Source organism: Lolium perenne, chromosome 2, assembly GCF_019359855.2.
Source record: "Lolium perenne isolate Kyuss_39 chromosome 2, Kyuss_2.0, whole genome shotgun sequence".
Taxonomy (NCBI): domain Eukaryota; kingdom Viridiplantae; phylum Streptophyta; class Magnoliopsida; order Poales; family Poaceae; genus Lolium; species Lolium perenne.
The window spans coordinates 323139161-323157995 of record NC_067245.2 but is presented as its reverse complement, the minus strand read 5'-3'; the positions used below and the strand labels follow the sequence as shown (position 1 = coordinate 323157995).

The window sequence follows — 18835 nt, the reverse complement described above, 5'->3', positions numbered from 1 at the left end:
CTTTGGGGGCACACCCAGCGCGGCTCAGGACCCGGTCGGCGCCCTCTAGGACCCGGTCTGCGCGGTTGAGTGTTTGTAGTAGTGATTGATGTATTATCGATCTATGTATGCATGTAACTGCACTATCTGCTTTCAGCACTATTATTGATCATGTATTGAGCATTATTCTTAATTACTTGTAAGTCTTTGCATAAACTTGTAAGTCATTGCATAATAATCTATCTTCGTTGTGTTTATAGCATTAGAATAACTTTTAAGTCTTTGCAGAAACTATGGAAAGAGACCTAGAACAAGAATACCTCGTCGAGGAGATTATCCGTGATGATGACGATATCACCTCTCTTTACCTAAACCAATCCGGCGAGGGAGACGAGCGAACCCGAGGAGACGGCTCCGATGAGGAAGATGATCAAGACCACCGTGGAGATGGCTCCGGTGAGGGAGAAGGTGACGACTGCGAGGGAGAAGCTCACCACGTCGAGGTGTATATATATTAATTAACCAAGCCTATAGATATGTGCATATACATATATTAACATTGTTTCTTCTTTTAGACCTCCCAATCAACACACTCTCTTGGCGAGAACTAAACGAGCCGCGGCCAGAAAGATGGAAGACCATGAAAGGTGCATCATCACGGAAATCGCTATAGACGGCGAACCGATTTCTCCCAAGGATCACGCAAAAAAGTTTGTAAGTCAATGCGGAGTTATTGTTAGGGACACCATCCCGATCACCACTCAAGAATGGAAGAAACCTGCAAAGGAGGACGAAGGAGTTACTTACGTCGATACGAGATCCAAAAATCTGATGTTTAGGAAACTCATGGTAAATTTCACATTTCCGGAGCCAGTGACTCGATAGTGATAATAAAAGGCCAGACCACGAGGATCCCGATATGAATAGCATACAAAGAACTCTCAAGAAGTGGGCTCTTATGAAGATGGCAACGCAGTTCAACGACTACAAGAAGAAATTGGACAACTCCTTTGTCAAGAAAAAGAAGACTCCAGATTTCAAGGGCCCCTATGAGAAGATAAAAGACCACTGGGAGGCATTTGTGAAGTACAAGACATCGGAGAGGGCAAAGACAAGGTCGAGACACCAACAAGAAAAATGCTGCTAATAAGATGTACTTCCATACCATGGGGCGAGGAGGCTACAAGGTGGCAGACCTAAGTGGGAGAAATGGGAGAATGACCTACTTAAGAACGGGATCCAGCCAGAGGTACGGAAATGGAACCAGCGGTCAAGGGATTGGTTTTACGCGCATGGGGGCACGTTGGACGCACAAGGGTTCTGCATATATACACAAAGACATCGGGAAAACCCACTTCCCATCGAAGCCTTTAGAAATGCCGCAAAGGAAGTTGAAGAGGGAAGTTCCGTCCCGAAAGAGAGAAGGACCAGCTCACACGCGCCCTTGGGAATCCTGAACACCGGGACGAACACGAACCATACCAGGTGGCAAGCCGTGGTGTATTGGGTTTCTGCAGAAACGAAGAAATATCCCGATAGAAGCCGTCGAGGCAAAAGGATGTGGTTCAAGAACGCGTTGCTAAGCTAGAGGAGCAAGTGAGGATGATAATGTCGAGCTCGGTCACGGTCACCCAACCTCAACCTAATCCGCGGATAGAAGAAGTTGCATTCGATGCTACCGGCCGGGGATCTCGGCGGAAGAGCAGCGTGGCTTCCACGGAGCTGCACAGTGATGATGCGGATGTGGATCCGCGAGATGGCTCCTCCCTCCCCTGTGGATCCGCAGATGCCTTCTGATCTCTACCCTGTGGACTTTATCACAGAGTCGACACCTTGTGAGCTACATTTCCAAACGATGGGCTACTTAACGCTCAAGGCGGCGATCGGCTATGTCTTACCGCCGGTACCTGATCAAAGATATCACTTCAAGCCGGTTCCACCTGGATACGCTGTTGCCGGGGTGGATCAAGTTATGGATGGGTATGGGCCGCTGAGGCTTGACCACCTCGCCGGTGAAGGGGATTTGCTAGAGCTGGGAGAGGCCAAGAACACTACAGTTCTATGGCGAAAGGAATTCATTGTGATTCCGGGTTGGAAGGCGCCAACAAGGTCTCCACCGAGCCAGCATTCTCCACCGATGCAGCCGTCTCCAGTGCGTGAGCCTTCCCCGCCGGCGCGTGAGCTTTCCCCGCCGGCGCGTGAGCCATCTCCGCCGCCGCGTGAGCCTTCCCCGCCGGCGCGTGAGCCATCTCCGCCGCCGCGTGAGCCTTCTCCGCCGCCCAAGTATAAGAGGAAAATTAGGCGGGCCGCTACGACACGAGTCGTAACAAATCACCGAGACGCAAACAAGAGCCCCTCCCAAGAGTGCCTAAGGTTCCTCCCAAGAGACCTTATGACTATACGATTGAGGAAAATGCCAAGATCGTAGCTGAACAAAGACAAGCAACAAATGTTGAAACTTAAAAAGCCCCAGCTTGAGCCGGAGCCAGCTATATCTCTTGAAAAGAAGTTGAAACTGCTGAAGAACCTTCATCAACCTGAGCCAAGTCTTTCATCGAACTATGACCGGTCTATTCGCAAGTCAAATGTGTTAGCAAAAGAGCGGTGGGAAAAAAGTAAGGTAGATGGGAAACCAGTTCCCCAGCTTGGAGCCCAGAAAAACTCGTGCCCCCCGCTCCAAGTGTATCCCGATGTCCTAGCGTGCCTTGATCCAACGATGGTAAAACTATACAAAGATGAGGCAGATGCGGCCGGTATGAGTATTCCTGAGTACTTAAGCCGCATCGAATTCATGGCCACGGACGATGTCCAATTAGCATACCATTACACATACGGGGAACCTCTTGTCAGAGCTGCGGAGTTGCCTAATCTATCAACACAGCTGCGAAGACTACATAATTGGTACTTGGATGCATGTAAGGACGGCCAGAACTGGATCATGGTGGCAATAAGAGATGAGCACTACGGGCGAACTGACGTGATGAACATCGAATTTTGTGAATTATTTCAGTTATTCAACCAAGACGCCCTCGACAAATCTCTGCTGAGTGCATACTGTCTGTAAGTATTATTTATGTAATTAAGTCTCTACCGCGACTCGTCCATTATTGCTAGCATATAACCATACTCTCACTGTATTATGCAGAATGAAGATTCGCGAATGCCACAAGGGGCAAATCTACGATCTTGGGTTCGTTGACCCATATACCGTGAATGGGTATACTGTCGACAACTCTCCCAAGGACACGGAGAATAACTTGGTACATGTCTTAAGGAAAAACTCATACAAAAGGGCAATACTATTTCCTTACAACTTCGCGTGAGTGTTACTCTCTTCACACATTAAATCTTTTTCGCTTACTCCATGTGTTAAGTGTAATTGATGAGTTATGCATATATATATATATGTGTGTGTCCGCAGGTTTCACTATATCCTGCTAGTCATTGAACCCGACACCGGGATAGTAGAAGTCATGGACTCGAAGAGTAAACCCCTTGAGGCGTGGGGGGACATGGCTGATATCCTCCACAAGGCTTGGAAACGGTTCACCAACAAAGCTCCGGGTTTAAAGAATAAAGATCTTCGAATAAAACATGTACCGGTAAGTACTAATGGCTAGGCCGCGCATCTCTTTGATTCTAGTTTCAATACAATTATTATCATCCTTGATTATATATATATTATTTTGATTGAACTTTGTTCTCGTAAAGTGCTTGAGGCAAGAGGACGGGAATAATTTATGCGGGTTCTACGTTTGCGAGTTCATCCGCCAGAATACCCATCATGTGAGGGACATTTTGGAACAACTTGATGTAAGTAATTAAACAACATTCATGGCTTTATTTTATCGATCACCTTGTGTTTCATTCACATACACACATATATATATACTGACCATCGTACCTTCTTCAAATTATTAGATCGAACGGTTGCGGGACGGTCTTCTAGCAACAGAGCGTGTACGAGCAATTCAAGAAGAACTGGCGGGGTTCTTACTTGAGCAAGTCATAGCTCCAGATGGAGAACACTATGTGGACAACCGCCAATATCAATGTTGATGTAGACATATATATATATGGGATTTCTATTTTCGTGCCCTCGGTTCCTTAGTTGTACTCAGTTTTCCCCAGCCCCTTAGTTTTTCCTCACTTTTCCCCAAGTCCTTGTTTGAAACCCGCAGAAGGCAGCTCAGACGGCAGGATTCCCGTTAAGTTGACCGCTCCGTTCTGACGTGTGGGGCCGCGTCGTGTGGGCCCGCGTCGCGTGGGGCTGGTAGAAAGGGACCGCGTGGGACAGGACGAGATTGCGTTTGGTTGCACGTGAGCAGGAGCTGGGTTTTGTCTCTCTCGGCCATTGGCATTTCCCTTTTAAGAGTACCTTTTCTGCCTCCTTCTCTCTGCCTTTTTTCACATAATTAGTATCAAATCTAGAGAAGCTTGCATTTCTGTCTTTCTTCAATTATTATTTGTGCCTTTTGGCCCTGGTTGTTTTCCCAATATGGCAGCAAATCTAGTAGGGAGCCCAATCTAGTACTCCATCTGGTCCATATGTATGTAGTTAAATCTAGAAGCAAATCTACAGGGAATGTACGATAAATTCACAAGGTCATATAGTAGAATAGGGATAGATAATATAGACAATAAGCTGCATTCAGCAGCCAAACATAGTAGGGTTCGAGGTTCTTCACAGCAGTACAGCACCATCATACTAACAACATAACAACGAGGGATCCCTAACTAACAACAAAGGGATCCCAACAACAAAATGGAGGAGGCAGCGGCACACGTCCAGACTCCGCCTACCCCATCTGCCTCTGCCTCCACTTGTTGCTCCCCTTGGGAGCCTTGGGCTTGAGCGGAGGCATGCGCCCGCCGGAGATCTCCACCCGCTGGATGCTGCGGAGGTGCATGCCGAGCGCCAAGTGCTTGGCGCGGAAGGAGTTGGGGTTCACCGACGCGCCGACCTTGGGGTTGGTGTGGCCGATGTTCTCGGCATGCGTGAGGACGCGATTGAAGTCGGTGCCGCCGAGCCTCCTAGTGCGAAGGGGCACCTGTACTCACCCTTGGCGACGTCGAGGTAGGAGACATACGGGCCGACCTGCAGCCTCCGCAGCACCTGGCGAGTCTTGACGTCATGGTGCTCGTCGTCGCTGCCGACGTCGCTGCCAGACAGCTGATCCATATCAAACGGGAATTTATTAGTGAATGAGTTGCAAACGTGCATGATAACAAAGTTAGGAAAAACAGAGGCAGCCTCAGTTAGAGTGGACACGATTATATGTCTACAGGGACGGTGTAAGCGAACCAAAGCTCATGCACAACAGATTTGTACACAGAAATGGTTCGCTGAACCCTCCTGTAAAAATCTGTGCCCACCGATTCATCATAGGCAAAGAAACAGATTCCAGATCTGAACTTGAACACATTCCAGATTATTTGCAAAATTAAACGGTTGATATCTTTTGATTCGTGCATAAAATAACCGATTGAGATCCTATGATTACTTGCATAAATTAACTGATTGAGATCCCATTATTACTTGCATAAATTAACCGAACGGCCGAAACCCAAATCTTGAACGAAATCAAGGAGGGATCAAAGCAAAATGGAATAAAATCGGCGCAAATATTAGCCCAATACTCATCCATCCACAGATCCATCTACACCAGCACAAATAGGGTTCAAAAAGGAATGGGGAACAAAAAAGGAAGCAAACCGTAGTTATTACCTCGTTCCATGGGTCCTCTATGGAGGTGTCGTAGCGGTTCGGGGGCGGGACGTACGGCACCGGCTCGTAGGGGTCCCATCCCGGTGGGATCTGACCGCGACCGGCGGCGGCAGCCTCCGATGCACCGGCGGAGGCGGCGGCGACGTCCGTTGAGGGACGGCGGCGACGTCCGTTGAGGGGACGGCGTCGAAGAGGGAGGCGTCGCGCTTGGAGCCGACGGCGCCGTGGACGATGGGATTGGCATTCTCCTTGTCCATCTCGCCGGCAGAGGAGAGGGAGAGGGAGAGGGTTTTTTGCTTTGGAGAAGATGATGGGACGTGAGAGAGGCGGCGTTGCGTAGGCGAGTGAGAGTGACGAGAGATAGTGGGAGGAGGCGTCTATAAAGGCTAGTGGTGGTTAATGCGACCCGCGTCCCTACGCGTCCACCGCTGCACGTCTCGCACGTCTTGGACTTCTGCAATGCGCCACGCGTCCACGATTGCACGTCTTCGACTTATGCACCGCGACCGGCGTCTACGCGTCAAATATTGCACGTCTTTCATTTCTGCACCGCAACACGCGTCCTCGAGTCTAACCCTGAAAATTTAGATATACTCAGTTATAACCTCGAGCATTATACTAGCATTTTTTGTGTGCTCAGTTTTCCCCTTGAGTGCTAGTACCTGCTTGTGCATTATGCTCGATTTTACCCTCAAGTAGCTGGTCAACAGACAGGTCAACAAATGGGATTAACTAGTTAAATGAGTCATTTAATGTGCAAAAATTCCGAAAAATAGTGGCACATACTCATGGAGTCTTTACCACAAATTTCCAGTTCTCAAAACATAGATAAGTCATAGATAAATCAAGTTTTACCACAAATTGCCACTTCTCAAAGGCCTTCTCAAATCACCTAGTAGCTATGAAGGTGCATGGTTTTCCACAATAAGCCCTTCCCAAAACAGCTTTCCCCAAAACATACTTTGTCTAAATGAGGCCACAATTCTCACACTCATGTATATTTGTATTGCAAATAGTTTGAGATAGGCCAAGATGGGTTTTATTCTACAAAACACGCATTTTTCATTTTTAAATCTCATATTTGAATCCCTTAGTCTGTTTATTACATAGGTGCCCTTGGTTTCTTGATACTACTCAGTTTTGCCCTCTCCCTCCACAAATTCTCTCACACGTGCAACATTGCCCTGATTGGTCTAGCCCATGTCACGCGGATCGTGCCCGCCGACCGTTGATCGTATGATCTAACGGGCAGGATAACCCCTCCTCTCTCTCGTCGGCGGTTACCTTCCACTCTCTAAGTTTGCTAAATGGCGGTTTTACGTATTTATTTTCACGCGCTAAAAATTATAAACTCTTTTAGGCATTACTTTTCACGCAAAAAATGATAAACCATCACCGATTTGTTGTAGCCATAAATTTTCACGCAAAAAATGATAAACCGTCACCGATTTGTTGTAGCCATTAATTTTCACGAAAATCCCAAATGATAAACCATCACCGATTTGTTGTAGCCATTACTTTTCACGCAAAAAATGATAGACCATCACCGATTTCTTGTAGCCATTACTATTCACGGTAAAAATGATAAACGAACCAATCTATCTATCTCTGTATTTGAAGTTTGGAAGGGTTCACCATCTAGTTATGTTAACTTTCGAGGTTTTGATCTGAAAACAAATGGGTATTATAAAGGGAAATAAAAGTTCAAAAAATGTAAAAACGAAACAATCTACCTATCTTTGTATAGAAGATCGTCTGTATGATTTTTGAGGTCATTTAGAGAAGGTAGAAAAAATCCCTTTTGAGAAGGTCGAAAAAACCTAACTTGTTACAAAAGCTGGTTTCAGTGAGACCTAACCAAATTTGGCATACATTATGCCATATCTATAACAACAAGGAATATCTAAAAGGGAAAGTTTCACAAAATTTGAAATTTATGGCGAAAATGATGCCATACATGATGCTGTTTTTCGAGGTTTTGACCTGAAAATCAATTGGATATTATAAAGGGAAATAAAAAGTTCAAAAAATATAAAAACGAAACAATCTATCTATCTATGTATAGAAGATCAGCTGTATGAAATTTGAGGTCATTTAGAGGAGGTAGAATAAATCACCTTGTTAGAAAAGCTGGTTTCGGTGAGACGAAACGGCATGCGTTTAAGCAAAGTGATTTTTTCGAACATCTCCAAATGATCCCAAATTTGCCATACATGATGCCATACGTGTAACAACAAGGAACCCTATCTAAAAAGTGTCAAAAAAGTTTGCCCAACCGTATAGCTCTATCAAAAAGAACCTCACCATGGCGCTAGTATAATTTTGGGCTTACTTACAAACTTTCGTTACCTAACCTTCAACACGAAACTTGTTTCAAATCACTTTTGGCGTACAAGAAACAAATCCCTCCTTGATTCGAGCACCACAGCCTCCAAACTTTGCCGATGCCGATATCGGCATGGTCAGAACGGCTATGCTCGACGCCACTGCTAGGTCACCGTCGGGATGCACCCTCAATCCCGTCCCCTCATTCGATCAACGACACACCGTAGATACCACCGAGGCCAATGCCGAACGTACATGCTGATGCCAATGCCGAACATGCATCCACGCCGATGTGGGCACGGCCACGCCGCCCCGCTATGTTGGACGCCACAGACCACCGCGAGGTCTTTCCCTTCGCCACCACACTCTTCTAGCACCCATCTATACACGCCAGAAAGGAGAGACACTAGTTTTCTCTACATTGCTCGCGTTCGTGTCGGACACGGTCAGTCAAAGTTTTGAGGTAGTCGTCGATGTCGTTGACCATTTCTTCTCTTCTTTGCATGGTTAAACGCGTCTAGTTCATATCTATCTAATGCGTCTGGTCTCGCCTCATGCAGTTCTTTGTGGACGTCGATCTCATCTCGGCACTCCGCAGGCCACCTCCTCCGTGCCATCGCTGTAGAGCTCCGTTTAAAAATCTAATCCTACCCGTGTATTGCCCCTTGTATCAGCGCCATGGCCCCACTTGTCATTTGATATAGCGAAGCCCCACTCGTTCGCGTTTTGGTCAGGGATACAGCGATGCTTACGGTCAAACAAAGATGGATGGTCTAACGTGTCTTTGCAGGCTCTACGTGGCCCCACTAGTCAGAAGATAACGGTCAACCGTCGGGCAACCGGGCGTTACATCACGTGTGATGGTTTCAGACAAACGCTTGGGTAAAACTGAGGAAAAACTAAGGAGCTGGGGAAAACTGAGCACAACTAAGGACCCGAGGGCACGAAAATAGAAATCCCTATATATATATGCATGAACGTGTGTCACTTTGATCGATATATGTAATACAATGGTTTCCTATATATATATATGTGAATTGTCTGCATTAATATTATACCGTATTTCGAATGGGGCAGAGTCTCTGCCGCGGCAGCGTTTTAGTGCAATTCCCTGCCGCGGCAGAGTCTGCCGCGGCAGGGAAGGGCACTAAAATGCTGCCGCTGTCTACTTTGCACCGGTTCGTATTACGAACCGGTGCAAAAGCTCCCCCGCCGAGCGCCCCACAGCCGGCCACGTGGAGACCCCTTTAGCACCGGTTCGTAAGAGAACCGGTGCAAAAGGGGGGGGCCTTTTGCACCGGATGGTTTGCACCGGTTGGCCATCCGGTGCATATGGGCCTTTTGAACCGGTGCAAAAGAGCAGTTTTCCACTAGTGCTTATTCATGGACAGAAGAAGTACTACTCACCCGTTCTAAAATAATCTACATTCTACCCTCAAAATTTATTCTAAAATAATTCACATTCTAGCTTTTAGTTAACAATAACACCGAAAATGAAATGTTTTTACTCTCTTTTGTTGGACGTTATTATTTTCAATGTACTAGCTTGGATTGATTGTTCACATATCTAATTAGTACTAATAAATATAATATTAATATATTTTATTTTTTATAGAATGTAGAAGTATCCGTTAACTATTGTCAACACTAAATCCATCCCCGGATTGCCTACTCGGTAATCCCTAACAATTGGGCCACTTATTGATGTATTATTTTTGGGTTAATTATTGGTTTGCCACTACACCCCGCGCAACACTCAGTTTTGCCACTAGAGCAGAATGGTGCTCAGTTTTGCCACTAGTCTGTGTGCAACGACTCTTCCGTGAGTCTGCCGTTTCATTCAGGTCAACGTCCTTGACTCGGCTATTTCAGGTGGGACCAGGCGGAGACGCATTTGAAAAGAGGACCGGCTGTTTCAGGTGGGACCAGGCGGAAACGCATTTGAAAAGAGGACCATTGCTGGCCGTTTCACGTGGGACCCACAAGGCAGCTCAACCCCATTTAAAATCCCTGATCGCGCGGCGGAGCTCGCAGCGGTGAGAAGAAATCGACGGGGTTGGAGACGGCCCCTCGCAGAGGTGCGGCGTGGGCGACTGAGAGGGCCTTGTTGACGGGGAGCGCCGCCGACGGCGGGAGCTGCGGAGGGCGCAGCCGTCTGCCAGAAGCACCTCACGGTTCAGATCCCGCGCCACCTCTATCCATGTCTTCTTCTAGCTCCCGTGCCACCTCTCGGTTCGAGCTTCCGGTGCGCATGGAGATGCCGATCCTCCTCTGTCCGCGGTGTCGGGCGCCCGTTGATCGGAGGATTTCGCGCACACCGAAGAACACCAATCGTCCGTTCTACGTGTGCAGCAGCGAGAAAGGGGTAAGAATAGTGGAAATTTTAGTATTTTGTGCATAGTTTGTGCTCAATGTGGTTGATCTCTTTCGTGTGCTTGCAGATCAAATGCTTCTTCGTTTGGGTCGATGTTTTGCTCCAGACGCTGATGAATCAGCTGCTAGATGAGCACGAAGAATGGTTGCCCATGTTGCCACAGACGACACGGGTCGCCACGATAGCTAGTGCAGAAGAGACGCAGGGCGGATCACGCATTGACAGAGAGGTAGCTTTTGAGCTAAGGTGGATGAACAAGAAGATTAGAGAGCTCGAAGATCAATCAAAAATTTGGAATTACATTTGTGCATTTGTAGGTGGTATTGTCATCGCACTAGGTTTAATGTTGACATTGTATGGAAAGGCATGAATTTGTGATGAATTTGTAAGCTTCAAATTGTATGAACTTGTAAGCTTGAATTTGCAAGCTTGAAATAAATAAATCTGATCAAAATTCGATAGTGGCAAAGATTTGGCTTTGGGCAGATGAGAAGGGTGTTTAAAAAAACGGTGAAAAATGAAATAACAAAAAAGGGTGCGGCTAGAACTCGAACCCAAGACCGCTTTGTTTGGTAGCGTGAAGGATTGCTCTGGTAACCAGTGGGGTGGATGGACAGATATTGAAAAGCAAAAGGAAGAAATCTAGCTATAGTTAGTTCTAGTTCGTGACTTGGTTTTTTTGACAGAATTCGTGACTTGGTTTATGGTGTAAGGACGCATATGTTTGTTCTTTGTGTTTATGCACGCTGCTTAACCAAAAAAAGGGTGCGTCTTTGTTATTTCAAGCATTACGTGTTTGTGGTTTAGGTTGGAAAAATAATCAAACAAAAAAAGGTGCATCTTTCTTTTTTTGCGAGGGAAAAATGGTGCATTTATCTGATTTCAAGCATTGCGTGTTTGTGATTTTTTGTTTCATACTTATATGGGTACCCTACTTATATTACATCAAATTTCATACTTGGATCCATGTTTGTGATTTCATAATTCATACACCCTTGATATATTACATCGAAATCATAGAAAACTAAGATATATGAGATGCAAATATTGGTAGCCAGATCATCACGCAAAATAACTTAGATAAATTCGATACATAAGATGCTTAGTTCCACCATTACACGGAAATAACTTAGATAGATAGATGGGTACCCTAGATAGATAGATAGATGGGTACCCTAGATAGATAAGTTCAGTGACACACGACTTGACACGACTCGACACGGAACCACATAGAAAATGAAAACGTAAAGCTAAAAAAACATGACGAGCTTGACGAGAACACATCTTGGCCGCACCACCTGCCGCAGCACCTGCGCCGCACCACCGTCTTCACCAGCGTCTTCACTTGTAGTACGGGAGGCAGTGCATAGGTTTCCCGGAGAAGAAGATGGCGTCACAATCGGTGAAGACGTTGTAGGTGGTGAAGAAGATTGACTCGCAGCCGCACCAGAAGACCTCACCGAGGAGGGCGTACGCGTCAAATCGGTTGGCGAAGGTGATCGTGAGCAGCTTGAGGGCGACGCCTTCACGAGACTCATTGACGTAGTACATGACGGGCGAGCCCGGTGGGAGGTGGGAGAAGCCCTCGTCGAGGAACTCTCGAGTGAGCTCGATCTCGCTCCTCCACCTCGACTTTGCCCACACACGGAGCGTGTTGTCGACGAGGACGTCCGCCGGATAGAGTAGCTCCGGCCTGGTGCGCGGACGGCGGAAGGTCGGTCCTGTGTACTGCATCTTCGGAGAGGCAGAGAGGCTCGCTTGAGTGCGTGGTGCTTTGGAGATGGAGAGGAAGAGAGGCTCGCTCGGTTGGTGTGTGGGAGAGGAAGAGAGGCCCCTTATAAAGAGGTTGGCTCATAATTCGGGTTCCTAATGATGAATTAACGCGTGTCTAGCCGTCTTCCAAAAATAATTATTGGTTTTGACGCGATCGACGATGGGACGGCCTGAGACGATGGCAAAACTGATGCGGCTGCATCGCTGCGAGAGCTGAGACCATGGCAACGCTGAGACGCTGCGTCGATGCATTAAAAGGCGTCGGCGAGTGCGTGGAAAGGGTTGTTGGCGTGGCGCCTGCATGGCGCATGCATGGCGCATGCATCGCAGGCCTAGACACGCGGGACGGCCCAACGGACCAACGGAGATTTCAGTGTTCTTATAGCCCACCGCAGAAAAGAGAAAGGAACCAATCATGTTGAAGAACGATGGTGTCCACGGATCGGCCCCGAAACGTTCTAGAAGGCTAGATCGGACGGCTGGCGTTACCGCAGTGAACGGTCCACAATGCAAAACAGAGCAACCCACGGATCGGTCCGGTTTCCTTCTAGAAGAACAGGGTTAGCTGGTCAAAGTTAGGCTTTGACTAAATTTGAAATGAGCATAAAAAATTCAAAAAAAATCAAAAAATGGAAAACCTTCTCACATAGACTTCTTATGTCATATACTACCCATTATAGTTGATAAATATGGTCTACATGCTGTTCAACAAAAAAACCATGTGTCTAATGTGATATCTCGAACACTGGGGTACAAGTTCGAGGGTGAAGACAAGAGATTTAGGGTTTGGAACATGAAAAGTTTCAAAAACCTCACCAAAGCTTCATTTTGTAGTGAATAACAAGGATCCATGCTTAGTTTTACAATTCCATGTTTCAAACTTGATAAAATGATGGTCAAAGTTAGGTTTGACTAAATTTGAAATGACCATAAAAAATTCAAAAAAAATCAAAAAAATGGAAAACCTTCTCACATAGACTTCTTATGTCATATACTACCCATTCTAGTTGATAAACATGGTCTACATGCTGTTCAACAAAAAAACCATGTGTCTAATGTGATATCTCAAACACTGGGGTACAAGTTCGAGGGTGAAGACAAGAGGTTTAGGGTTTGGAACATGAAAAGTTTCAAAAACCTCACCAAAGCTTCATTTTGGAGTGAATAACAAGGATCCATGCTTAGTTTTACAATTCCATGTTTCAAACTTGATAAAATGATGGTCAAAGTTAGGCTTTGACTAAATTTGAAATGACCATAAAAAATTCAAAAAAAATCAAAAAAATGGAAAACCTTCTCACATAGACTTCTTATGTCATATACTACCCATTCTAGTTGATAAACATGGTCTACATGCTGTTCAACAAAAAAACCATGCGTCTAATGTGATATCTCAAACACTGGGGTACAAGTTCGAGGGTGAAGACAAGAGGTTTAGGGTTTGGAACATGAAAAGTTTCAAAAACCTCACCAAAGCTTCATTTTGGAGTGAATAACAAGGATCCATGCTTAGTTTTACAATTCCATGTTTCAAACTTGATAAAATGATGGTCAAAGTTAGGTTTGACTAAATTTGAAATGACCATAAAAAATTCAAAAAAAATCAAAAAAATGGAAAAACCTTCTCACATACTCTTCTTACATGGAATAGATGTGTAGTGAACTTATTTGGCCAATTTAGACAAGATCAAAAAAAACTGGCTTAGAAATGAGGCCATTTACCCTACCTTTGGAGCTCTTTTTTAGCACATTTTGACATGAGTTCCTCAAAACATGTAATCTCATCACTCCAACATCATTCAAACATAGTTCAAACATGTACTCTAATCATTCCAACAGCATTCAAACACAAATACAACATTATTCATGAACTTTAGTTGGTTCCCACTCAATCATCTACAAAGCGTTGCGGCTTCTTCTTGGTCCTTGCGCTTCTTGCCACTACTTTGCTCCTTGTGATCCTTGTGATCATTGCTTCTTTTCTTCTCCTCTTGGTTGTCGGCACCTTAACTACCTCAGAGCTCACTGCCACAACTTTGTTCGAACCTACAACAGAGCTGTACAAAACAAAGGGCGGTAAGATTGTGTCAAGTGATAAATGTACACTAGTATTGGAAAGATTTACATACCAAGTAGAACTCACAACCACAGAAGGTTGGACACCAACATTTGGAGCCTCAATTTTCTCCTCAATTGGATCATCAATTGGATCATCATTTCCATTATCAATTGGATCATCATTTTGATAATTTTGTGGCTCATCAATCGGATCATCAATTGGATCATCAATTGGATCATCAATTTGATCATTTTGTGGCTCATCAATTGGATCATCAATTTGATCATTTTGTGGCTCATCAATTGGATCATCAATTTGATCATTTTGTGGCTCATCAATTGGATCATCACTTGGATCATCACTTGTAGCCTCCACTGCATCCTCATTTTGATCATCATTTTGCTCATCATTTGAAACATCAAAACACTCTCCGAACGCTGGATCTACTACGTTATCACAGTACTTAGCGAAATGACCAGACCCACCACACCTTGTGCACTTACGTCTCCTCGGTCCAAGTCCAGCTCCTTCGCTGCGAGGTCTTATTCTACTTTTCCTCGGTCTACCTGCTCTCTTCGTAATCGGAGGGCAAAGCTTAAAACCAGGGTCCACTGGATCCCATTGTTGTTTTCCCTCCAAAGCAGGTAAGGCATGTGCATATGTGGCTTTGAACTTTGCAACAGAGTAGTAATCATGCACATACTATTGTATGTTACCTGCTTGACCTGACAGAGTAGTGATGAAAAACAAGGCATGAATGCATGGCAACCCAGTTATCTGCCATTGCCTACAACTGCAAGTTCTAGCTTCTAAATCCACTGGATATCTCCATTCCCTCTTCTCTTTATCCAAAAATGATACCTCTGCCGTCGTAGCTGAGCAACGAGTCATGTCCATTTCCAAGCCTCTTGTTTTCTGCTTCAATTCATTCATCACGGAAGGGATTATAATGTGTCCCATGAATTTTGCCTCGGCTATTCCTGCTCGAACAAGAAATTTCAGCACGTATTCTACCCTTATCTTGTCAAGCAAATCCGCCAAATAAAGACCCTTTAGTTTTCGGATCGTTGAGTTGAAAGACTCTGCAAGATTATTATGCACATAGTCAACTTTGCTCACTGTAGGATAACGTTGCATAGAAAACAAAAATTTTCCTACCGCGAACACGCAATCCAAGCCAAGATGCAATCTAGAAGACGGTAGCAACGAGGGGGTATCGAGTCTCACCCTTGAAGAGATTCCAAAGCCTACAAGATGAGGCTCTTGTTGCTGCGGTAGATGATCACTTGCCGCTTGCAAACGCACGTAGAAGATCTTGATCACGATCGGTTCCGGCGCCACGAACGGGCAGCACCTCCGTACTCGGTCACACGTTCGGTTGTTGATGAAGACGACGTCCACCTCCCCGTTCCAGCGGGCAGCGGAAGTAGTAGCTCCTCTTGAATCCGACAGCACGACGGCGTGGTGTCGGTGGTGGTGGAGAAGTCCGGCGGAGCTTCGCTAAAGCTACGCGGGAGTTATGGAGGAGAGGGGGGCGGCTAGGGTTTGGGAGGGGGTGGCCGGCCACTCAAGGGGGGCGGCCAGCTTGTGGTCTTAGGGTGGCCGGCCCCCTCCCTTGGTCCCTCATTATATAGGTGGATCCCCAAGTGTTGGTGTCCAAGTCTTCGAATAAGACCCGAACCAAAAACCTTCCATAAGAGGGGAAACCTAGCCCAACTAGGACTCCTACCAAAAGGTGGGATTTCCACCTCCCATGTGGGGGTTGGCCGGCCCCCTAAGGGGGAGTCCACTTGGGACTCCTCCCCACCTAGGGTTGGCCGGCCATGGAGGTGGAGTCCCATGTGGACTCCACCTTCCTTGGTGGTTTCTTCCGGACTTTTCTAGAACCTTCTAGAACCTTCCATAGAACCTTCCGCGACATTTTATTTCACATAAAATGACATCCTATATATGAATCTTATTCTCCGGACCATTCCGGAACTCCTCGTGATGTCCGGGATCTCATCCGGAACTCCGAACAAATATTCGAACTCCATTCCATATTCAAGTACTACCATTTCAACATCCAACTTTAAGTGTGTCACCCTACGGTTCGTGAACTATGCGGATATGGTTGAGTACTCACTCCGACCAATAACCAATAGCGGGATCTGGAGATCCATAATGGCTCCCACATATTCAACGATGATTTTAGTGATCGAATGAACCATTCACATACATTACTAATTCCCTTTGTCTCGCGATATTTTACTTGTCCGAGATTTGATCTTCGGTATCACTCTATACCTTGTTCAACCTCGTCTCCTGACAAGTACTCTTTACTCGTATCGTGGTATGTGGTCTCTTATGAACTCATTCATATGCTTGCAAGACATTAGACGACATTCCACCGAGAGGGCCCAGAGTATATCTATCCGTCATCGGGATGGACAAATCCCACTGTTGATCCATATGCCTCAACTCATACTTTCCGGATACTTAATCCCACCTTTATAGCCACCCATTTACGCAGTGGTGTTTGGTGTAATCAAAGTACCTTTCCGGTATAAGTGATTTACATGATCTCATGGTCATAAGGACTAGGTAACTATGTATCGAAAGCTTATAGCAAATAACTTAATGACGAGATCTTATACTACGCTTAATTGGGTGTGTCCATTACATCATTCATACAATGACATAACCTTGTTATTAATAACATCCAATGTTCATGATTATGAAACTAATCATCCATTAATCAACAAGCTAGTTTAAGAGGCATACTAGGGACTTCTTGTTTGTCTACATATCACACATGTACTAATGTTTCGGTTAATACAATTCTAGCATGATATATAAACATTTATCATATGAGCAACCGAACCAGTATCAAATACCCAGGTACTAGAACGAGAACCAGTGAAATGAACATCTATAACATGTATATCAGATATACCTTCTTTCTTCTTCTTGACAAGGCCGCTCTTCAGATCAGCCAGATACTTGGAGCAATTACGCTTCCAGTGTCCCTTCTCCTTGCAATAATAGCACTCAGCATCAGGCTTAGGGCCGTTCTTAGGTTTCATAGGAGGCGTGGCAGCTTTCTTGCCACCCTTCTTGAATTTTCCCTTAGACTTGCCCTGTTTCTTGAAACTGGTGGTCTTGTTGACCATCAACACTTGGTGCTCTTTCTTGATCTCAATCTCAGCAGCTTTTAGCATGCCAAAGAGTTCAGGTAACTCCTTGTTCATGTTCTGCATATTGTAGTTCATCACAAAGTTCTTGTAACTTGGTGGCAGTGATTGAAGGACACGATTAATCCCCAGTCTGTTAGGAATCACTATTCCCAAGTCAACGAAGTTTCTTCGCATGCCCGGTCATGGCGAGCATGTGCTCACTAACAGAGCTGCCTTCTTCCATCATACAGCTGAAGAAATGTTTCGATGCTTCATAGCATTCCACGGCCGCATGAGTCTCGAATATAGCTTTCAGCTCATTCATCAACTCATGAGGATCGTGGTGCTCAAAACGTTTTTGAAGATCGGATTCCAGACTGCACAGGATGGCACACTGAACTTGAGAGTACCGAGTTTTCCGAGTTGCGTAAACAGCTTTTACTTCATCGGTTTCATCTTCTGCAGGAGGGTCACCTAGCGGTGCATCAAGCACAAATTGCAGATTTCCGCCAGAGAGGAAGATCCTCACATGACGGAACCAGTCGGTGAAGTTGCTACCGTTGCTCTTAAGTTTCTCTTTCTCTAGGAACTGATTAAAATTGATTGGGGACGCCATCTCTACAACATATATTTGCAATAGTTTAGACTAAGTTTATGACAAATTGAGTTCAAATTTTAATTCAACTTAATTAAAAACCTAAGTGAACTCCCACTCAAAACAATATCCCTCGCATTGTCTTAGTGATCACACGAACCAAATCCACCGCACCTAAACCCGATCATCACGAGAAAAGGTGTGATTTCAATGGCGAACACTCAAAGTGTTCATCATATCAACCATATGATTCATGCTCTACCTTTCGGTATCACGTGTTCCGAGACCATGTCTGTACATGCTAGGCTCGTCAAGGCCACCTTAGTATCCGCATGTGCAAAAGCATCTTGCACCCGTTGTATGTACTTATTGAATCTATCACACCCGATCATCACGAGGTGCTTCAAACGACAAGACTTGGTAACGGTGCTACTAAGGATGAACACTTTATTATCTTGAGATTTTAGTGAGGGATCATCTTATAATGCTACCGTCGCGATCTAAGCAAAATAAGATGCATAAAAGGATTAACATCACATGCAGTTCATATGTGTGATATGATATGGCCCTTTTGTCTTTGCGCCTTTGATCTTCATCTCCAAAGCACGGATATGATCTCCATCATCTTCGGGCATGATCTCCATCATCGTCGGTGTAGCGTCAAGGTCAATGGCGCCGTCTTCATGATTGTTCTCCATGTAGCAACTATTACAACTACTTTGAAATACTACTCAACATGAAATTTAAAGACAACCATAAGGCTCCTGCCGGTTGCCACAATACAATAATGATCATCTCATACATATTCATCATCATATTATGGCCATATCACATCACCAAACCCTGC

General features: G+C 45.3%; 1 long non-coding RNA gene across 1 annotated transcript; it reads left to right on the top strand.

The window, feature by feature from the left end:
* Nucleotides 1-3189: 3189 nt before the first annotated feature.
* On the top strand, nucleotides 3190-4022 carry LOC139835368 (uncharacterized). Its single transcript, XR_011751171.1, has 3 exons — nucleotides 3190-3298; nucleotides 3401-3792; nucleotides 3901-4022. It is a non-coding gene; the product is annotated as an uncharacterized lncRNA (long non-coding RNA).
* Nucleotides 4023-18835: the final 14813 nt, after the last annotated feature.